The sequence below is a fragment of the Aquarana catesbeiana genome, linkage group LG10 (assembly GCF_042186555.1).
Source record: "Aquarana catesbeiana isolate 2022-GZ linkage group LG10, ASM4218655v1, whole genome shotgun sequence".
In the NCBI taxonomy this organism is placed as follows: domain Eukaryota; kingdom Metazoa; phylum Chordata; class Amphibia; order Anura; family Ranidae; genus Aquarana; species Aquarana catesbeiana.
Window position 1 is genome coordinate 64,055,563 of NC_133333.1, and position 24,371 is coordinate 64,079,933.

At 43.4% G+C, this 24,371-nt stretch overlaps 1 pseudogene; it reads right to left on the bottom strand.

Annotated features, from left to right (window-relative positions):
- Nucleotides 1-1,401: 1,401 nt before the first annotated feature.
- The window catches only part of LOC141109842 (uncharacterized), a 31,112-nt pseudogene continuing 8,142 nt past the window's right edge, over nt 1,402-24,371 (bottom strand).

The window sequence follows — 24,371 nt, forward strand, 5'->3', positions numbered from 1 at the left end:
CAGTAATAATCACTATGTTGGTTCCCTCTATACTGTGTGGGGGGATAATAATTAGTGTGCCCCGATGCACCCTGTTCATTCCTATCTTCACCTCTCTTACTCCCAGCTTTTTTACTTTCATTTTTAGGGACATTAATTAATTTACTATTTCCTTTGGTTTGTACAGGGGCCTCATTAGTACCTGGAGTAGGGGTCTGCCATGCGTAGATCTTATTATTCTTAAAATCAGCCGCATCCCTATTGTATTTTCTGGCCTTTTTCCTATGTGTGTCTCGGTCAACTTTTTCAAGTTTTTTCTTCATATTGTTGTTAAATTCTTTCATCTGGTTTGACTCGTTCATTGGTTCCAATTTACTACGAATGGTACTAATTTGTTCATTGAGTTTCCCCAATTTTACTTGTTTTCTAGTAAGCACCAAATCTTGTAACTCCCTCCCCACTCTGTTAAAAAATTCCAACCATTCATTCATAAAACACTGGTCCTCAAGACCATCCTGAGGGGGAACATCCCACCTCAGGCTTCTAAAAAAAAATTTTTCCTTTTGATAGTGTGTGAACGTGAACAGATCCCACCAAGTCTTAATCTGTTTTTCCAATAGACTTTCTAAACTTTTGAGCATGCCGGATACATCCTCATCATTTTCAGTCATCTCTTGGTTGGCTGAAAAGATACTATCTGGATTCATTTGTCTGTTGGTAAGAAAATTGAAAACCTCCATGGCTGCAAGCGTTAAAATATACTCACGAAATGTATCACTAATATGGTACACAGGTTCTCCGCCCCTTCCTATGTGCCAAACGCTGTGCTCATGGGACTAAAGCCTCACTCTAAGCAGCCGCTTTAAATAATCAGAACAGTACAAAATAATAAATGATTAACTATAAACCCGCCCTCACAAATAGTGAAATTAAATTGGAAGCCCAGATTAGAGATACGAGCGTCAACTTTTTGGACGTGACCATTGAAAGGAAGGATCACTCTCTGGCAACATGCGTGTACTTTAAACCAACGGACCGGAATAGTTTTTTGTCCATCAGGAGTGGACACCACCCTGTGTGGATAAAGAACATTCCGAAGGGACAACTGTTGAGGGTCTGTCGGAATTGTACTGAACAAGGGAAGTATTATGCACAGGCAAATGTGCTGAAGGAGAGATTCCTTGAGAAGGGGTATTCAGAAAAATCTGTGGATGAGGTCATAGAGCGGGTGGCCAATATACCAAGGGAGGACGTTTTAAAAAACAAAGAAAGGACCAGATCTGACGAGAAACATCAATGGGGATTTATATCGAACTACCATAGCCAGTACAGAGAGATTGAGATGATTTTCAAAAAATATTGGTATATTCTCCGTAGGGGCTGACATCTAGGAGAGATGCTACCAGAAACTCCCAAGTTTATTTACAGAAGGGCCCCTAGTTTTGGAGACAAAGTGGTGAAAAAAATCCTTGATCCACCAGGACGACCATCAATTAAAATAAATCTTAATGGCTTCTTCCCATGCAGAAAGTACGTGTGTTGCAGGACAGTGAGAATTAGGAACAGCAGCATGAAGAGCATCACTAATCAAGTAAATGAAACATTTGAAATAAAGGAGTTCATCACATGTAATTCATCATATGTGGTGTACTTGATGTGGTGCCCATGCGGCCTGTTCTATGTAGGGCGCACAAAAAGACTATTGAGGGTCCGTATTTCTGAGCATCTAACAAATATCAAAAATGGTTTCAAATATCACAGTGTGTCCCTCCATTTTAAGGAAAAACATAATCAGGACCCAAGTTTACTCCAGTTTTATGGGATAGACATTGTATATCCATCGTGGAGGAGCTCAAACAGGGTAAGAGATCTATCCCAACGAGAAACTCGATGGATATACCTTTTGAGATGTCTTTTTCCCGGGGGTTTGAATATAGAACTGGACCTCAACTGTTTTATTAATAACTATTGAGGGAACAGTTGAGGTCCTGTTTTACTTCACCCTCACCGTGAAAAGTTGATAGGTTGTGAATCTGTAACACCAACGCAATTATGAGATCACCTATAGGTGGGGGTAAAAAATGGGGGAGACCGTCGGTATGTGATAACCGATTGTCTTTGAGTAGTTAAGGAGGTGTGATTTTAGATAGGAAGTGTGTTTCATTAGGTATATCGAGGGTGTCCATATGATGGAATAATTTGGTGTATACCATAATGGGTTAAGCCTTTTTTTATATGTATATCCAACCATTTATTTTTATTTTTAATTTTAGGTTTATCTATATTTTATAAAATTTTATATATTGTATAACTCATATTCTATAATTGTCATTTTATATTTGCAATATATAGCGTTTGCAAATAGGATTGGTGAATCGCGCTCTCTATGGGTGGATTGCGCGACTACTAATCAGCTATTGTCGCCTTATAGTGATATATTGTAGTATTTGCAGTACCCATAGATTTTAAATGTATGTTGACTCTTCAATACAAAGCAATGTATACGTATGGTGCGAGCGGAGACACAGGGAGCGCGCAAGCGCAGTGTCATCAACGCCGCTCGTTATACGATGGGAGGGTATATAAGAAAGATTGCCAGACAGTTTAGCCAATCCCATGATTAAGTCCTTCGTGACGAAACATGTCGGGGCTTGGCTATATGGCAATCTAAAGTGCTTGACGTAGGACACTGTGACAGGAAGCGCCATACGAGTAAGCGGGGAAGCGGCTCCAGGAGACTCCAGGGAACGGGTGAGAGTGTCACCGACTATCGAGCTACATAGGTCCGCCGTGACCACCATACGTCCATTTTCTCGTTTGGAGAGTTTTTTTGGTGATGTCCATGGTTGCTGTGCCTCTTTGCTTGATTGAAGTTTGTGAAATGTGAGTTCAATGGTGGAGGAGAGTGTTGTTTTAATTAAAGTTTATTGCGTTACTGCACTATTGGTTCGCCTTCCTTTTTTTCATGTGGAGAGAGCGTTTGCATATATACTCTGGATACTAAATGGGGATTGATTGGAGGTTACTACTTTGCCCCCTACTGTGTGGGAAAAAGCCTGTGAGCCGAACCCGAGAGTGTAAGGCAAGAGGAGCTGGTGAGTTTGCTCGCTGAAGGGGAGTGGAAGTCACAAATCACAGCGGTGTGGTGGAAGATTGTGTCACTGAAGATCTGTACCATATTATGTTATGGACTATCACTCATATCACTATGTCTCACTGATTATTGGATTTTATATGCTTGCTATTTTTTGATATAGTTTATTACACAGATGTTTCACACATTGTATGTTGATTATAAGCATAAGGGCACATTGTGTTGTTAGAGGGTGGTGTTAATTAGTTTGTCACTTCTAATTTTCACACACAATTTTAGGTTAATTTGAGTTTAGCGCTGCTATTTGATTTCACTATTTGTGAGGGCGGGTTTATAGTGAATCATTTATTATTTTGCACTGTTCTGATTATTTAAAGCGGCTGCTTAGAGTGAGGCTTTAGTCCCATGAGCGCAGCGTTTGGCACATAGGAAGGGGCGGAGAACCTGTGTACCACATTAGTGATACATAGTGTGTAACCTTATCCACCTACCCGCTGTCACACAGGTTGATACTGGTTGGTACAGGGTGTTCTTGACGGTAATTCAATGATTCACTACTATCCGATGAACAGCGCAATGCTTATTACAGTGCTAATATAGTGATTTCAGACACTTTTCCTTTGTTAGAGACAAATATATGAGTGGGCTGAGAAGCTTGTATATGTTAGTGAGGGGAGGATCCCACCATCCCTGCTCGCCTGACCTTTTCCCGATAATTTTTGAAGAGATCAGCTACTGTCCACAAACGGATCCGGTGAGGTGGAGGGGGAAGTTAGGTGACTGCTTACTTAATGTCTAACCGTATCCACCTTCCCACTGTCACACTGGTTGTTTCTGATTGATACAGGTGTTCTTAATGGTAATTCAATGATTCACTTCTATGAGGTGAACAGCACAGTGCTTATTATCTTACTGTTCTAATTTATTGAATTCAGACACTTTTCCTTTGTTAGAGAAAGATGTAGGAGTGGGCTATGAAACTCATATATGTTGGTGAGGGGAGGCTCCCACCATCCCTGCTCTCCCAACAGTTTCCCAGTAATTTTTGAAAAAACAAAACAGCTGCTGCCCACAATTGGGTCTGGTAAGGTGGGGAGAGGAGGGTGAATGGCTGCTTAATTAGTGTGTGACCTAGTCCCCCTTCCCGCTGTCACACTGGTTGGTACTGGTTGATACAGGGTGTTCTTAACGGTAATCCAACAATTCACTGCTATTAAATGAACAACGTAATGCTTATTATCTTACAGTTTTAATATATTGAATTCAGACACTTTTCCTTTGTTAGAGACAGGTGTAAGAGTGGGTTGTAAAACTCGTGTATGCTGGTGTGGGGAGGGTCCCACCATCCCTGCTCTCCCGGAACTCTCTTATCAGCAGATCTTTCCAGTTAGTCTCTGCTTCCATTAATTATCTAAGATCGTCCTTTATTCAACTGGATTGCCTTACTTATTTACTTCCCATACTTTTACTGTTGTACATAACACCCCTGTGAACACAGTCCAGTCTAACATAAGACCCGGGAACCGATTTTAAGGAATGTAATCCCTTTCACAGTTTTAGTCCTTGTACCAGCGGGAGAGTCTCTCTATATCCTTATTTTTAATCCATCCAGTAGTACTGCAGCACAGATATATTATGAGCAAATACAAAACAGATCACTCATCCCTCTGTTGGCTCACTCCTGGAGGTTTCAGAAGGGAGTACCAGGTTAGCAGAACATGAGGTCCTGAGGGGGAGGGGGGGGCGCCGCAGTCCTCTCCTGTCCTTCAGTCCGACCCGCCGTCCACTTTAGCAGCAGCAGGTCTCCCCTCAGCCTCCTGTCCTCTCAGCCAGGACGCCGCCACCACGTGGTGGACCCGAGTGTCTGGTGAGCTCCTAGTACACTGTCTCTCTGTGTACGTGCCCCAGAGAACCGCTGTGTGCTCTCACCATCACCACACGTTCTTGCTGGCATTCCTGCAGATAATCTGGGAGCGCTCTGTTGCGTCCTGCATTCAGTCACTCATCCAATCACCAGGCAGCTAAGGAGGGGGGAGAAGACAGGAGTGGAAAGGATGTCCATTCCTCACTCTCTCATGCCGGGGATGTTCGCAGGATTCTCAGGTCGTCAGCAGCAACTGCATCCGTCAGGTTTCTTTTTTCATGAATATGATCGGATTTTGATCGATCATATTATGATATGATCACAGTGTATATGGCCACCTTTAGACTACAGTGCATCCAGAAAATATTCACAGTGCTTCACTTTTTCCACATTTTGTTATGTTACAGCCTTATTCCAGAATTGATTAAATTCATTAGTTTCCTCAATACCCCATAATGACAACGTGTCTGAAATCTTTGCAAATTTATTAGAAATAAAAAGAAATCACATGTACTGTACATAAGTATTTACAGCCTTTGCTCAATACTTTGTAAGGCTCCATTCACACCTGAGTGTTTTGTAGCTTGAAGCCTCAAGCTACAAAACGCTGGAGGGGAAAAAATCCATTATTCTCTATGGAGATGGTTCACATCTCCACTCCAAGTCGCCTGAAGCCCTACGCCTGAAGCTCAAACAAGTTCTGGACCCTTTTTTGTCGCTCGAATTGGGCAGATTTGGGCGTTTTTGGAGCAGGAAGCAGATGACAACATAGCAACAAGTGATGAAACAGATGATCATTTTTCTTATTGGCTAATAAAAAAACGCCAAAGCTCAAAAACGCCGGAAAACGCTGCATGGAAACGCGCAAATACGCTTGACAAAACGCTGGAAAAAAGCTCAAAAACACCACACTCAGGCGTGAATGGAGCCTTATGCACCTTTGGCACCAGTATAGCCGCATACACATGATCGGAAATGCCGCCAACAAAACTCTGATGAAAGCTTTTTTGGTCGGAAAATGTGACCGTGTGTATGCTCCATCGGACTTTTGCTGGTGGAATTCCAGCCAGCAAAAGATTGAGAGCAGGTTCTCTATTTTCTGGTTGGAAAAAGTTCCTATCCAAAAATGTGATCGTCTGTATGCAATTCAGGCGCGCAAAAAACAACGCATGCTCAGAATCAAGTACGAGACGGAAGCGCTCGGTCTGGTAAAACTAGCGTTCGTAATGGAGATAGCACATTTGTCACGCTGCAAATTATTGAATCTTTTGTTCTTTATAATGCTAGAATAATGAATTTGTTTTGCTGCTGATATTCACACAGAGTTATGACAAACTTATTTCTTTATTATTTCTCGTGATCTCCTGAATAATCTTTTTTTTTTTTAAAGCCAGATCTCCATAATAATGTTTACAATTATTTTTTATAGTCATTTTTTTTTTTAATTAAGATCTCCTGTTTTTTAAAATTATTTTCTAGTGATCTCCATAATTATTTTTTTTTGGTGTGTCAAAAGTTTACACAACAACATTATTATCTTGTATTTTTAAAGCTCAAGGAGGTTGGTTGGTGTCCCTTGTTAATTTGACATTGTATTTTGGAAATGTACCTGCCTGCTCACAAACAAACTGTCCTATTTGAAGAAAAACACATAGGCAAGTATTTTCATATAAAAAAATCCATTTATTCTGGCTCATAATAACAAAATAAAGAGGAAGGCAACGCTGGAGAAACTGTTTGAATTTGCGAAACCTTTGGCCCCCAGGGCAGACATCAACTCTTTGTAAAAAAAATTGGTAGCCTGAGGAGTCCATATTTAAGAGAGCATAATCTGGTCCAGGACTCCCAGAGATCAGGAACAGTAGAAGATGACACATATGTCCCCAGGATGTGGTACTACAACAGGCTGCGTCTTCTGTCAGACCAGACTGAACCCAGGCCATCACTTTCTTGTTTTCCCTGCAGCCTTCCCTGCAGCCTTCCTTGGAGGCCTTGGCTCTGGAGGTGGACTTGTGGCAGGAGAAGGAGGATGGGCGAGCGCACATAAGTGCACGTTAGTGGTCATTTGGCCCCTCAACCCCTTATGCATGGCCTCAAAAAGAATTTTTTCGCAGTTGAGGCATTGGCCCTCCTCCATCTTCTGCAACTTGGCAGCTATATAGCAGCCATAGGCCTCTTCAGCATTGGGGGGGTGTTTTCATGGCCGCATTAGCATCCTTAATGAGGCCCAGTGCTGCCTCCTCCACGTTACTCCCCTTCCTGGCCATTTTTGTTGTAAGGCAGAGGGGAGGCACCTGGGATTGGGTGAGGCTACAGAGCTCTGCCACCTCCTGGATGACACCCTCATCTCCTCCTGTCTGCCACTTTCCAGAGCCTCATCCTGACTGAGGTCTTCCTGTGTATGAAAAAGGGACATAGTTTTAGTTTTTGGTTCATCAATAACACACAATTTGCAGCTCATGACTGTTGCAAATTGAATGTTAATAAATAGAAAAGACTATCATTCTGAGCCCAGCATTTTTCATTCTTGTCACAATCATTTTTGGCCCCTACTGTCTATTGATATGTCAAACACTTTTTGTTAAATCATTCATTTTTTAGCAATAACAACATCTAGTTAACAACAATAATTTTCGGACAATAAATATGTTAAAAAATACTATACCTGGCTCCAGCTGGGCTCCTCAACTTTTTCCAGGATGGAAGGCCCAGGTGGTCCTCGGAAGCCTCAGCTGGGGTTGAGGGAAGGGTTGAGGGAAGGCTGGATGGAAGTGTAGAAAGTGATTCCCTGGCTTCAATCTGGTCTTCCAGAGACCGCATACTATTGTAGTACCACAGACTGGGTACAGACACATCCTCTGCTGCTGCTCCTGATCTCATGGAAGCCTGGACCTTATTAAGCTCCTTCCTATACGTGCTTCTCAAGCTACCAATTTTCTTCTCCACAAACTCGATGTCTGCGTCGGGGACCTGCGTCTTCACAAATTGCAGCAGTTTCTCCAGCGATGCCTTCCTAGCTGGTTTATTGCGATATAAGGTGTTTTTAACCTCCCACAAATTTTGCATATCCCTGTATTTGTCGATGAACTGGCCCAAGAATTCAGAGTCTTTGAATTGTTTCAGTAAGTAGTTGTCATGTGTCCCTATTATTACTTGCATGCTGCTTCATGTGCTTTTCTTTACTGTTGTACAGTTAAAAATGGCTACTTTCATGTTCGTGGGCACAGTAATCAGTCGCAGTACACATCGTTCGTTTGCCAACTATGATGTTTTTGGCAGATACAGGGTTAACTACATTTGGTCATGCTAATTTGTATTAAAAGAAGTTTAGGACATTGTTGTCTAGACGTGTTTTGTAAATAGAATGGATTGCAAACTTGATTCAGTGTAAGGAGAGGACACTCAGCAGCTGTTTACACATCTGGACTATCTAGGAGCACTAGTGTGGGACACCAGAACAAACTTTTTAGGGTGTCCCACACAGGTGCTCCAGTGGATACTAGGGGTGTCTACATGTGTGAAAGTTGTCCAAAAAAGGTAAGTATTCCAGCTTTGTTAAGGGAATAAATCATGTCTTCAACTTGGAACTCTGCCCAAACAGACAGTTGTACCCCACTTCAAAGCAATGTTTCACATTCATATTTCTGGCCACAAATATCTGTGTGCTAAGTATACCTTTTGTTTCATTCTCATAGGGGAGAAAAGACTCGGGACATCTGAGGACACCAGGAACCCCCCACCTCCTGAAGATGGGGAGGACACCACAACCTCGGGATGTGGAGGAAGGAGAGGTGGTTGAAATTGTCACCACAACAGGTGAGTGTCTGATACCACAGATTCAGGTAATAGATGTATGCCTGCATATTTATAATACGAGGTCCTGTAGACTTCTCCCTGTTGCCAAGTACCGCAACGTGGCGACAGGCCTATGCTCCGGGGTGATGGCTTGCCGCATGCAGGTGTCCTGCCTGCTAATATAAGGGGACAGCAAAGCCAACAGACGGTGAAAAACGGGGTCCATCATCTGGAGAAAATTCCTGAAATCATCAGGGTTATTCTCCTGGATCCCACGCAGCAATGGCATATGAGAGAATTGGTCACGCTGGAGTAACCAATTCTTGGTCCATGAACTCCTCCCCACCCTGTTCATGGACTGGGCTTGAGTCAAAGCAAGAACCCCAACACCAAGCCCCCACAAAGCACGAACTCTACGACGAGCACATACCCGCAACATGGCTTCAAAACGGTCGGCTGGTCAGAACGAACTAACAGAAGGCACTGAAGAACAGCAAGGCCTGTGAAGAGTGAGCTGAAAATCAGAAACGAGCGAAAAAGAACGCACTGAAAAACAAATACGAACTGACTACACGCACTGAAAACCAGATACAAACCCACAAGCACAAACTGAAGAGCAGGAATGGACTGAAAAGCACGAGGCTGAAAAGCGCAAATCGTCTCTCACCAAACTTCTACTAACATGAGATAAACACAAGATTAGCAGAAGGAGCCCAAAGGGTGGAGCAGTGGCTATTGAACTTCCTTTTTATAGTGCCGCCATACGTGTTGTACGTCACCGCGTTCTTCACGGTCGGAATTTGGTGTGACCGTGTGTATGCAAGCTTGAGCGTAATCCCATCGGAAAAACCATCATAGCTTTTTCCAACCAAAATTCTGATCGTGTATACGTGGCATTACAGTCTAAAGTCTTTTTGAGTATGATGCTACAAGCTTGGCATACCTATATTTGGAATAAAGCTCTGTAAAGTTGCACTAATATATACAAACAAAGAAAAGAGCATATAACACAAATCCATAAATTAAATAAAGTAATCCAGTGGTAAAAATAATCCAGTGATTCCAATAAATCTTTACCACTATCCAATGCTTTGAAGAGTGATCCTGTGACTTAACACCACCACCAGAAGCTGAAAGGGCTTGCTTACCAGATTAACTAATAAAGGACCGAGCCTCTTTTTGAGATCTGTTGTTTACAAGTTAAAAGGTTAAAAGGAACCCTTGAGGTGGTGTTACTTTGGATTCGGGTCCTTGTCCCCCAGGTCACACAGACTCTGGGAACCCTGTGTTTGCCATATTGGAAATGGTGACTGGGAGGGTATGTCTTGGATTGCTTAAAATGGGACAATAATATTTATCCGGGTCCTGCCCCAGGATATATGTAAAGACTATTCGTGGTTTGTTTGATTCTGAACTCAACATGTTAGTTGAGAGAGCTGATCACATTGGCCTCTAGAACTGGGTAGGAGCCGGACAGTCTACTCCTACTATAGTTTGTTGCCTACTAGGCTGAGGAGGGGGGAGATCACTGTTTGTATTGATAATTGTAATTAGCTCCTGCTATTGTGAAAAGGGGTCCTGTGTTTATGCTACTGTGTGAAGCTTGGTGACCACAAGTTTGACCTGTAGTGAAATCCTGATTAATCATAACAATGCTCAGGAGTAGGGATGAGCCGAACACCCCCCCGGTTCGGTTCGCACCAGAACCTGCAAACGGACCGAAAATTTGCACAAACGTTAGAACCCCATTGGAGTCTATGGGACTCGAACATTCGAAATCAAAAATGCTAATTTTAAAGGCTAATTTGCATGGTATTGTCCTGAAAAGGGTTTGGGGACCCGGGTCCTGCCCAAAGGAACATGTATCAATGCAAAAAAAGTTTTAAAAACGGCCATTTTTTCGGGAGCAGTGATTTTAATGATGTTTAAAGTGAAAAAAAAAAAAAAAGTGAAATATTCCTTTAAATATTGTACCTGGGGGGTGTCTATAGTATGCCTGTAAAGTGGCACGTGTTTCCCATGCTTAGAACAGTCCCTGAACAAAATGACATTTTTAAAGGAATAAAAGTCATTTAAAACTGCTTGCGGCTTTAATGTAATGTCGGGTCCTGGCAATATGGATGAAAATCAGTGAGTCAAACAGCATGGGTACCCCCCGGTCCATTACCAGGCCCTTTGGGTCTTGTATGTATATTAAGGGGAACCCCGCACCCAAATTAAAAAAAGGAAAGGTGTGGGGCCACCAGGCCCTATATACTCTGAACAGCAGTATACAGGCGGTGCAAACAAGACAGGGACTGTAGGTTTGTTGTTAAGTAGAATCTGTTTGTAATTTTGAACTGGTACATTTTTAACGTGTTTAGCTCCAGCAAAAAAATCTATTTTAAGTTTTTTGGAAAACATAGGGAAGGGTTATCACCCCTGTGGCATTTGTTTTGCTGTCTATGCACCTCTTCAGAAGATTTTACCTCACTTTCTGTCCCAATGACAAATGTTTTTTGACAATTTGGGGTTTTTAGTGAAACAAGGATTGGTGATAAAGCATCAGTGAAGAGGAGACACGTTTTTCTCATATTAACTCTTACAGGAGAGAATTTCCCTTCCTAGGGGTAGATTTCATCTCACTTCCTGTTGTCTCCTTCCATTTGCAAGTAGGAGTCGTTTGTAAGTTGGATGTTTGAAAGTAGGGGCCTCCCCTATATACTCTGCAGAAATTGGGCCCTTGGGTGTTGGTGTTGCCACAACACTGTAAGCCCTCACAGTTACTCTTGGTGGGCGCAGGAACGGGCTCTGCTGTGAAATATTAGATCAAGAATTGTAATTACATGCCCCTGTTGAACAGGGTCAGAAAAATTGGGCCTTTGGTGGTGGTGGTGCTGGTGCCACAACACTGTAAGCCCTCACAGTTACTCTTGGTGGGCGCAGTAACAGGCCCTGCTGTGAAATATTAGATCAAGAATTGTAATTACATGCACCTGTTGAACAAGGGCAGAAAAATTGGGCCTTTGGTGGTGGTGGTGGTGGTGTTGCCACAACACTGTAAGTCCTCACAGTTACTCTTGGTGGGTGCAGAAATGAGCCCTGCTGTGAAATATTAGATCAAGAATTGTAATTACATGTCCCTGTTGAACAGGGGAAGAAAAATTGGGCCTTACGCACTGGTGCCACAACACTGCAACCCCTCACAGATACTCTAGTTGGAGCAGAGGAATGAGCCCTCCTGTAAAATATTGCATCAAAAATTGTAATTACACATCCCTGCTAAACAGGGGCTGAAAAATTGGGCTTTAGGCACTGGTGCTGGTGCCACAACACTGCAACCCCTCACAGATACTCTAGTTGGAGCGCAGGAACAAGCCCTGCTGCAAAGTATTGCATCAAAAATTGTAATTACACGCCCCTTAAACAGGGGCTGAAAAATTGGGCCTTAGCCTCTGGTGGCGGCGCCCAGAACCAAAAATATTGAGGAGGAAGAGGATAGTCACTCAGCATCAGCATAGGCAGTCTTGAAGGGATCTGAGATTTTAAAAAAAATTATTCGGTTACATCAGCATCAGGTGCTTGGTAGCTGGTGGTGATCCAAGACTAATTAATTTTTATGAAGGTTAGTCGATCGACGGAGTCGGTGGACAGGCGCACCCTGTGATCGGTTACAAAACCTCCAGCAGCACTGAGTGTGCGTTCCTAAAGAACGCTGGATGCAGGACAGGCCAGTAGCTCAATTGCATACTGTTCAAGCTCTGGCCAGTGATCCATCCTCAAAACCCAGTAACCCAGAGGATTTTCGGTGGGAAAGGTGTCCAAGTCAGATCTTGCCCCTAGGTATTCCTGCACCATGTAAAACAGACGCTAGCGATGGTTGCTGGAACCAAATATACCTAAAAAATTGTCTGAACGCATCGGTCAGACGGCCACCTTCTCCACCGCTCCTTCTTTGACTGACTGAAGCCTCAGCAATACATTGTCCAGGAACAGGAGTTTGTAACCTCCCAGTCTCTGGGAACGCGTTACACAGACCTTTCTGCAAGGCCTCCCGAAGATGTTTCATCCTCTGCTCCCTCTGCGATGGCAAGATAAGAAACGCAACCTTACCCTTGTAACGTGGATCAAGGAGGGTTGTCAGCCAGTATTGATCCCTCTCCTTGATACCACAAATACGAGGATCCTTCCGCAGGATTTGCAGGATCAGGGAGGCCATGCAGCGTAGATTTGCTGAGGCATTCGGTCCGGAGTCCTCTGGGTCACTAAGGATGGCAAGATCCGCAGCCACCTCCTCCCAGCCACGTACAAGTCCATGGATTTCTTTGGACTGTAAATGATCCCTTAAAGACTGCTGCTGATGCTGAGTGCCAGGCTCCACCTCCATGCTGACACAATCCTCCTCTTCCTCCTCCTCCTCCTCTTCCTGTGTGATCAGCAGGCCTGCTGGAACACTGTCTGGATAAAGAGGACCTTGAGAGCTAAGGAAGTCCTCCTCTTCCTGCCTCTGTTCTGCCTCAAGTCCCCTGTCTATTATTCCACGCAGCTCCAACAGGTGGACAAGGGGGACAGTGTCACCGATGCATGCACTGTCACTGCTCACCATCCTCGTGGCCTCCTCAAATGGTGACAGGACAGTGCATGCATCCCTGATCATGGCCCACTGGCGTGGGGAAAAAAAACAAGCTCCCCTGACCCTGTCCTGATGCTATAGTCGCACAGGTACTCATTGATGGCCCTCTGCTGCGTGTGCAGCTGCTGCAGCGTGGCCAACGTTGAGTTCCACCTGGTGGGCATGTCACAGATTAGGCGGTTCTTCGGCAGGTTAAATTCCCTTTGGAGGTCAGCCAGCTGAGCACTGGCATTATATGACCTGCGGAAATGCACACAGACTTTCCTGGCCTGCCTCAGGACATCCTGTAAGCCTGGGTACCTGCCCAAGAACCGCTGCACCACCAAGTTAAGGAGGTGTGCTAAACAGGGCACATGGGTCAGTTGCCCCTGTCAGAGGGCGGAGAGGAGGTTGGTGCCATTGTTGCAAACCACCATGCCTGCCTTAAGCTGGCGTGGCGTCAACCACCTCTGAACCTGCCCCTGCAGAGCTTACAGAATCTCTGCCCCAGTGTGGCTCCTGTCCCCCAAGCACACCAGCTCAAGCACCGCATGGCATCTTTTGGCCTGCGTACTTGCATAGCCCCTTGAACGCCTACGGAGCACCGCTTGTTCCGAAGTCAAATCAGCACAGGAAGAGGCCATGGAGGAAGAAGAAGAGGAGGGGGTGGAGGAGAGAGGTGTGGCAGAATCACCACTAGTAGTATTTTGGAGGCGTGGTGGCAGAACAACCTCCAACACTACTGCACCTTGTCCTGGATCCTTCCCAGCTGCCAGATGAGTCACCCAGTGCGCGGTGAAAGATAGGTAACGTCCCTGTCCATGCCTGCTGGACCATGAGTCAGCGGTAATATGCACCTTACCGCTGACCGCCCTGTCCAGCGAGGCCAAGACATTGCCTTCCACATGCCGGTAGAGACCCGGAATCGCCTTCCGTGAAAAAAGTGGCATTTGGGGACCTGCCACTGAGGAACCGCACATTCCACAAACTCATGGAAGGGGGCAGAGTCTACCAACTGAAAAGGCAGCAGTTGAAGTGCTAGCAATTTAGCCAAGCTAGCATTCAACTGCTGGACATGTGGATGGCTGGGAACGAACTTCTTTCGGCGGTGCAGCAGCTGGGGCAGGGAAATTTACTTGGTACAATCTGACGTCGGTGTACCGATAGCAGATTGCCCCCAAGTACTTGGCTGTGACACACCTAATCCTACACCTTAATTTCTCTCAGTGCAGGTCTCAGAGAGGACTGAAGGTATAGTGAGGTTGGAGATCCCAGCTGATGAGGAGCAGGGAGAGGTCCTCTTTGTTCTTTGGTGTAGGTCTTTTAGGTACGCTTGCCAACGAACTGCATGGCAGGTCAACATATATCTGGTCAAGCATGCGGTGCCCAAGTGGGAGATGTTTTGGCCACGAGAGATACGCTTGAGACATATGTTGCAAATAGCAGCAGTGGGATCTTATGCACTCGTCTCAAAAAAGGCCCACACCAAAGAACTTTTGGAATAACGCGCAGAGACAGCAGCGCCCTGCACATGCAGAGCTCTGCGGTGTGATGCAGTCAGTGTGCTGCCCTTAAGCTGGCCCCTGGAGGGCATCCTGCCTCATTGGTGATGTGCCTCCTCCTCCTCCTCTCTCCTATCAGGCACCCATGTGGAGTCAGTGACCTCATCATCCCCTCCCTCCTCATCACTGGAGCAAAGCTGGCAGTATGCTGCAGCTGGGGGGAACATGACTGCCAGATTGCTGTCCTTCTTGGGCACCCCCTCTCTCTGGGCTCACGTTACTGCCTTCCTCTAGCTGGGTACCATCATCGGAGCCTTCAAAACGCTGGGCATCCTTCTGGAGCATGTACCCAACACTGTGGTCAAACAGTTCGGGGTACTCCTCAGGAGGACATGGTGGGGCTAGGGAAGGAGTGACTGATGCTATTGAGCCGAGGAAAGAGGCCGCATTGGCAGCTGCTTTGCCAGACAAAGTACCCTGAGCCTGGGTGAGAGAGGATGAGGATGATGAGGACAGCTTGGTCATCCACTCTACCAAGTCTTGCCGCATGTTGTGGCTCAACACGGCCAGCTGCCGAAAAAAGGACAAGCGTGTCACACGGCCACGTGCTGATGAGGATGCACTGTCTCCACGACCAGCACTGTTGCCTCTAGACACAGAGCTGCTTGCCCTCTTTTATTGGCTTGTGACTGTCTGCCTCTCCTTGTTGGCCTTCCAGATTTACTAATGGCCTGCAGTGAGATGTAGCTGCACAAAGCTGGGATGTATATATATATACCGATACTGCAGCTAGCAGAATCAACTGCCTGCCTGTAGTATTATTAGGATCAGAAGAACACCACTAATTTTCTTCAGGTAGCTTTAGGTGCACACTGTGCAGAGGACACAGTACACTAACTGTAAATACTGTAGCTGCCTGCCTATAGTATTAATAGGAGCAGAGCAACAGCAATTGTCTCCAGGTAGCTTTAGGTGCACACTGTGCAGAGGATGCACTACACTAACTGTAAATACTGTAGCTGCCTGCCTGTGATATTAATAGGATCAGAAGAACACCACTAATTTTCTTCAGGTAGCTTTAGGTGTGCATTGTGCAGAGGACGCACTACACTAACTTGTAAATACTACAGCTGCCTGTGGTACTGTACTAATAGGATCAGAAGAACACCACTAATTTTCTTCAGGTAGCTTTAGGTGCACACTGTGCAGAGGACACAGTGCACTAACTGTAAATACTGTAGCTGCCTGCCTGTGGTATTAATAGGAGCAGAACAACAGCAATTGTCTCCAGGTATCTTTAGGTGCACACTGTGCAGAGGACGCACTACACTAACTGTAAATACTGTAGCTACCTGTGGTATTAATAGAATCAGAAGAACACCACTAATTTTCTTCAGGTAGCTTTAGGTGCACACTGTGCAGAGGACACAGTGCACTAACTGTAAATACTGTAGCTGCCTGCCTGTGGTATTAATAGGAGCAGAACAACACAATTGTCTCCAGGTATCTTTAGGTGCACACTGTGCAGAGGACGCACTAAACTAACTGTAAATACTGTAGCTACCTGTGGTATTAATAGAATCAGAAGAACACCACTAATTTTCTTCAGGTAGCTTTAGGTGCACACAGTGCAGAGGACACAGTGCACTAACTGTAAATACTGTAGCTGCCTGCCTGTGGTATTAATAGGAGCAGAACAACAGCAATTGTCTCCGGGTATCTTTAGGTGCACACTGTGCAGAGGACGCACTACACTAACTGTAAATACTGTAGCTACCTGTGGTATTAATAGAATCAGAAGAACACCACTAATTTTCTTCAGGTAGCTTTAGGTGCACACAGTGCAGAGGACAATGTGCACTATCTGTAAATACTGTAGCTGCCTGCCTGTGGTATTAATAGGAGCAGAACAACAGCAATTGTCTCCAGGTAGCTTTAGGTGCACACTGTGCAGAGGACGCACTACACTAACTGTAAATACTGTAGCTGCCTGCCTGTGGTATTAATAGGATCAGAAGAACACCACTAATTTTCTTCAGGTAGCTTTAGGTGCACACTGTGCAGGGGACGCACTACACTAAATTGTAAATACTGCAGCTGGAAAAAACAAGGAGGGGAGGCACCTCTAAGTGTAGTATGTAGGCCAATTTATTAAAAACAGTATGTACAAACAACTCACATTTTGAAGAATAAAAAACGGCATATAATGCGGTTATGATTCAAAGAGGGAGTCCATCAGATCGGTCACAGGTATTACTGTTGCCTGCCGTGCGTGGGGCTTTGCTGAACACCGCTCGAGCCGGCCGCGGTGGAGATGTAGTTCAAAGCGAGGCCTGGAACGCTGGTGGAGGGCAGACGCGGAGCTGTGACGTCACTGGAGAGCGATGCGTTTCCTGAGCGTACGAGCTACGATGTCACGATAGCCGCGCTCCTTCATCAAGCTACAGATGGATCGTAGTGACGGCTTAAGTGAGAGTTGGGGGAGGAAAAAAGGGGAGGAGAAAGGGAGGAGGCGGAGTAGAATGGAAAGGGGAAGAGTAGTGACCGTATGGAAAACACTCTATTAAATATAAAAATAATAATAAAAAAGGTGCATGTCTAAAAAATCTCAATAAATAGCAGCAAACTTGCAAATGATATACATATATGCATATATGTGAAATGTACCTATATAAAAAAAAAAAACAAAAAAAAAACAAAACAAAAAAAAAATACTACCAATAGATACAAGGTACAGCAATGGGGGCGAATTTCGCACCCTCTTATGCAAACCTGGCGATGGGTCTATGGGAAAATAATTTCATCTAAAAAAACAACCCTTTGAGGCCAACATCATTTTCTTCGGGAGATATATTGATGACCTAATCAACATCTGGGATGGTGATATTAATTTAATAACTCCTTTTGTCCAACATTGCAATACTAATCCCTACAGGCTGTCTTTCACGTCAGCCACTGACTCAGCCACTATTGCTTTTTTAGATCTAGAACTGGGACATGATGGTTCTACCATCACCTCTAAAAATTATACTAAGCCTACAGCAGGCAACTCGTATTTACATTTTGAAAGTTGTCATCTTCCCAAATGGGTTACAAACATTCCCAAAGGACAGTTCTGCGGTAGAACTGTACTAGGGACTCAGACTATGTTGAACTAAGTGAAACCCTTAAAAGAAAGTTTTTCAACAAAAAAATATCCTGAAACTATAGTGGAAGAAGCTTTCAAACATTACCTGCACGGCAAACCACCTAAATCCAAAACCAATTCACCTACATATGATGGTTCTAGTAGATTTATAACTACCTTCCATAACAAACATAAAGGTATGGAGAAGATCCTAGAGAAGCATTAGGGTATCTTACATCAAGACCCCCATTTAAAAATGTTACTTCCACCTCGCCCTAAAGTCATCTACCGCAGGGCTCCCAGTCTTAAAAACAAGATTGCACCTAGTAAGCTTAAACCCACTTTAACGATATCGCCTGTACTCACATTGATTCCCCTGGTAGGCATGTACCAATGCCGAAAGGCCTTATGTAAAACCTGTAATTTCGTCCAACACGGGCAGAAATCCTTCACCACCAAAGGCAAGACCTACATGCTAAAAGAATTTTTTAACTGTTCATCTGACTTCGTCATCTACGGCCTAAGTTGTCCTTGTGGCCTAATGTATGTAGGCCGGACAATTAGGGCTTTGAGACGGAGATTTGGCGAACACAGAAGGCTCATTGAGGGGGGAACAGACCCCCATAGTGTTCCAAAACATTTTGCCTCAGCCCACCAGAGTTCCACTGATGGCCTCAAGGTATGGGTCATTGAACAGATCCCGAGGTCCCTCCCAGCTGCTGAGAGATTCAAGAAGCTCTGTGCCCGTGAGACCTTCTGGATTTACACCTTGGATGTACTCTCGCCAGGAGGAATCAATGAGAGCATCGAGATCGCAACCATCTTATAAACATATCAATATATTATATACTCTCGCTACATTTGTTTATCCACAAAAAATCAATTAAATCAATTGGTGGTCCTAATGGTAACTACATATTGTCCCCTAGAGACTAAATGGCTCTACCGTACCACATGTTTTTTAAAAAAATTTAAAAAATTATCAATTACATATGACCCATATGTGTGCATTGGTTCCCCCGTATGAGTGATTCCCAGTTCTCTGCTCTGCGTGGGTTGTGTATACATGGGGGCTATACAGCGGAGGTGTATACGTGTGCATGTGCGTATGTATGGATGCACATCTATGCATGTATGTGTACACATGTATATGCACCAACACCTCTAACTGTAATACTGAGGTCCTTCCATTTTTCTAATCCAATTTTTTAGTAATTGTGAATTAATTATTAGATTTTAATATTATTATCTAATGCTTAGAATATGTTGGCCCCATGCTGCGCTTAACATCCATTGGCCAATTTATCCATTTTCATTTATTCACTACTTATCATTTAATTATTTTTTATATTTTATATTTTTTATTTTTAATTATGTCTTCATATTTAATTAAATTTTTTAAATACCGCCCTTTCCTTAATTGTTTTTTATATAGGTACATTTTTTTTTTTTATTTTTTTTTTTTTGTTGTTTTTTTTTTTTTTTTTTTTTTTTATATAGGTACATTTCACATATATGTATATCATTTGCAAGTTTGCTGCTATTTATTGAGATTTTTTAGACATGCACCTTTTTTATTATTATTTTTATATTTAATAGAGTGTTTTCCATACGGTCACTACTCTTCCCCTTTCCATTCTACTCCGCCTCCTCCCTTTCTCCTCCCCTTTTTTCCTCCCCCCAACTCTCACTTAAACCGTCACTACGATCCATCTGTAGCTTGATGAAGGAGCGCGGCTATCGTGACATCGTAGCCCGTACGCTCAGGAAACGCGTCGCTCTCCAGTGACGTCACAGCTCCGCGTCTGCCCTCCACCATCGTTCCAGGCCTCGCTTTGAACTACATCTCCACCGCGGCCGGCTCGAGCGGTGTTCAGAAAAGCCCCACGCACGGCAGGCAACAGTAATACCTGTGACCGATCTGATGGACTCCCTCTTTGGATCATAACCGCATTATATGCCATTTTTTATTCTTCAAAATGTGAGTTGTTTGTACATAGTGTTTTTAATAAATTGGCCTACATACTACACTTAGAGGCGCCTCCCCTCCTTGTTGTTTCCTGCAGATTTTGGAGCCTGGTTTCAGCTCTCCCTGGAAGGCAGCCCTCTGTGTGGATTCCTTAATGCGAGTTCACCTCCTCATATGGACTTTTGTGGACTGTATTAGTTATATTTATAACTATAGTTTTAGTTTGCTACTAACATAATGGTAATATAAGGCTTCCGGTTTTTGCGCCCTTACTTGCTTGTAAATACTGCAGCTGCCTGTGGTACTGTACAAACAGGATCAGAAAAACACCACTAATTTTTATCAGGTAGCTTTAGGTGAACACTGTGCAGAGAAGGCACTACACTAACTTGTAAATACTGCAGTTGCCTGCGGTACTGTACTAATAGGATCAGGAGAACACCACTAATTTTGTTTAGGTAGCTTTAGGTGCACACTGTGCAGAGGACGCACTAAACTAACTTGTAAATACTGCAACTGCCTGCGGTACTGTACTAATAGGATCAGAAGAACACCACTAATTTTCTTCAGGTAGCTTTAGGTGCACACTGTGCAGAGGACGCACTACACTAACTTGTAAATACTGCAGCTGCCTGCAGTACTGTACTAATAGGATCAGAAGAACACCACTAATTTTCTTCAGGTAGCTTTAGGTGCACACTGTGCAGAGGATGCACTACACTAACTTGTAAATACTGCAGCTGCCTGTGGTACTGTACTAATAGGATCAGAAGAACACCACTCATTTTCTTCAGGTAGCTTTAGGTGCACACCGTGCAGAGGACGCACTACACTAACTTGTAAATACTACAGCTGCCTGTGGTACTGTACTAATAGGATCAGAAGAACACCCCTAATTTTCTTCAGGTAGCTTTAGGTGCACACTGTGCAGAGGACGCACTACACTAACTGTAAATACTGTAGCTAATAGGACTAATAGGATCAGAAGAACACTAGCAATTTTCTTCAGGTAGCTGTAAATACTGTAAAAAACACCTGCCTGCCTGTCAGCAGTAGGAAGAGAATAACAGGAACGGATCAACTAAGCTAAATACAGTGTATATATATATATATATATATATATATATATATATATATAACACCTAGGATGTATATATATACACAATACACTGTAAGTGCAGCTAACTGACTCGCCTGCCTACTCTATCTAACTTAAATCAAATGACACTGTCTCTCTGTCTATCTATCTCTCTCTCAAGGCCGGAACACACTACACAGGGCTGCCGTGCCGGCGGCCTTATATAGTGTGGGGCGTGTACTAACCCCCCTGAACCATAATTGGCCAAAGCCACCCTGGCTTTGGCCAATTATGGTTTTCTGTACAGACGGCGCTGTGATTGGCCAAGCATGTGGGTCATAGTGCATGCTTGGCCAATCATTAGCCAGCAATGCACTGCAATGCTGCAGTGAATTATGGGCCATGATGAGCCACTCGAATTTGGCGCGAACGGCCCATATCGTTCGGAATTCGGCGAACGACCGAACAGGCAATGTTCGAGTCGAACATGCGTTTGATTTGAACACGAAGCTCATCCCTACTCAGGAGGGCACGGAGTCACATCGGCTGCTTTAAGGGATTAGTTAATTAGCTCATATTAATTCTGTTTCTGGTTACAGATGTATTGTTAGAGTAATATGAGCAGGAGGGGGGACCTCCTCTTCTACTGTATAAAAGACTTGTAATTTTGATTCTAATAAAGAGTCCATGTTCAGCAATTAAACAAGTACCATCTTGTTTTGTACTGAGCGGTTGGAATTTCTGATATCTATATTCAGACTGGGAGGAAGTGGTATATGACAAAAGCACTCAAGAGGAGTGGGGACGTTTCGTTACACACCATATTTGCGCAGCGGTCTTACAAACGCAATTTTTTTGGAACAAAACACACTTTTTTTAATAAAAAAATAAAAAAAATAGTAAAGTTAGCCCAATTTTTTTTATATTGTGAAAGATAATGTTATGCCAAGTAAATTGATACCTAACATGTCATGCTTCAAAATTGCGCCCGCTCGTGGAATGGCAACAAACTTTGATCCTTAAAAATCTCTATAGACGACGTTTAAACAATTCTACAGGTCACCAGTTTTGAGTTACAAAGGAAGTCTTTTACTAGAATTATTGCTCGCTCTCTAATGATCATGGTGATACCTCACATGTGTGCCGTTTGCATATGCGGGCGTGACTTACGTATGCGTTCACTTCAGCGTGCGAGTTTGGCAGGACAGGGCGCTTTGAATTTTTTTTTCTTATATATTTTACTTTACTTATTTTTACACTGTCCATTTAAATGTTTTTGTTTGGGTCACTTTTGTTCCTATTATAAGGAATGTAAACATCCCTTTTAATAGAAATAAAAAGCATGACAGGACCTCTTTAATGTGACACCTGGGGTCAAAAAGACCTTAGATCTCTCATTTACACTTAAATGCAATAAAAAATAAAATTAAAAAAAGTTTGGTTTTTTTTCAATCATTTTTTCGCCTTTAAGACCATTGGGCGGAACTGACGTTTGACATTGCTTCCGTCATCCAATGCTATGCCATCTTTCCCTCACTCGGCATCCAGCCTCAGAGGGAAAGGACACAATTGTCTCCACCGCTACTGACGGCTCCGGTAAGCGGCGGGAGAGGGAGCGCCTCTCCCACCGCCCATAAAAGTGATCTTGCAGCGAATCCACTATAGAGACCACTTTTATCTGAAAGCGGACCGCCCGCTGTTTAATACACTCAAATTAAGATTGTACTTACAAGATCGTAGTAAACAAACGCTTAATATGTATGTGTAGGTTTAAGTCAGGGCTTTGTAGACATTAAGGGCTTTGTAGACACTTAAGGACATTCACAGAGTTGTCCCATAGCCACTCCTTTGTTATATTGGCTGTGTGCTTAGGGTCGTTGTCCTGTTGAAAGATGAACCTTGGCCAAGGTCCAGGTCTGAGATCCAGAGCGCTCTGGAGAAGGTTTTCATCAAGGATGTCTCTGTACATTGCTACATTCATCTTTCTTTTTTTTTTTTTTTTTGCCACTTCAGAAAATTCCTAGAGAGACTAATTCAGCTTTCTCGCTCATATATGTCTCTTCTCATCTCTTCATCACTGTGGCATATATATTTTGTTTTCAACCAAAGGAAACAACAGGGGTTTACAAGGAAATAATTATATAAAACTAACCTCACCTGATGAGGCTCAACCCTTAGTTTCCCTTCTCTAAAATTTTGTCTTTATTTATAAATCTCTCTGTTTACATATCTAAGTGAAAAAAAAGAAACCATATATATATGTATAACCCTCCCTCCCTCCCTTCCCCCTCCCTTCCCCCTCCCCCCCCCCCCCCCCCCCCCCAACCCCTGTGCAATGCTTATGATCTACTTGGTGGGTAGTTTAAATCCTGATTTTTTTCTGCATAACTCCATGTTTTTTTAAACTCCTTCCAACATTTCCATTTGTCTACTTCTATCTTTTCCTCTTTATAAAAAGAAAACTGCTCCATGGTATAGGTCTCTTCCACGGCATTTATCCAGTCCCACATCTCACATTTCCGGACTTTCTTTTCCCCACCAATTTTTGGGGATTAATCTTTTTGCTGCGTTTAATAGATGTGGAACCAGAGATGTTCTATATTGTTTCACATTCCCTTCTATGCCGTGGAAGAGAACCACCCACGGATCCTCTTTCACCTCTATTTTTGTAATCTCTTTAATCAAGCTCAAGATTTTTTTCCAATATTTTTTAATTACCGGACAGTTCCACCATAAGTGAGCCATAGTACCCATCCCTCCACAGCCCCGCCAACACTCTGCCGATTTCCCATGTTGAAATTTACTTATCCTATCTGGCGTTGCGTACCACCTTGCCATACACTTATAATTCATCTCGGCCGTTTTTATATCTGCCGCTGAGCTATGGGCCAAAAATAACATTTTATTAATCGTGCTCGTGTTTTTTTGTGTTCCCAATTCCTTTTCCCATTTTTTGATGAATGTGGGTACCTCTGCTTCTTCTTCTTTCAATATTAGTTTATATAGCTTAGATATTGTATTTTTTGTTTTTTCCGAACAACATAATTTTTCTAACGCTGTCAAATTTTCTCCGGATCTTATCGGTTGAGGTAGATTTTTCACGAAGCGGTCTAATTGCATGTACCTCCATTCATCTATCACCCATGTGTCAGTGTTTTGTTTCAACTCAGTAATTGTGACAATTTTCCCTTTTTTAAGTATTTCTCTAAGCTGTACTTTATCCTTTTTTATCCAGTTCCCACCTATATTTCTTTTCCCTGGTGCAAAATATTCATTCTCCTTTAATTCTATCAGGGGAGAATTATAAATCTTGTCTAATTGTTTATATACTACATCCCATATCTTTAAAACTATTTTTGTCAAACAGTGCGT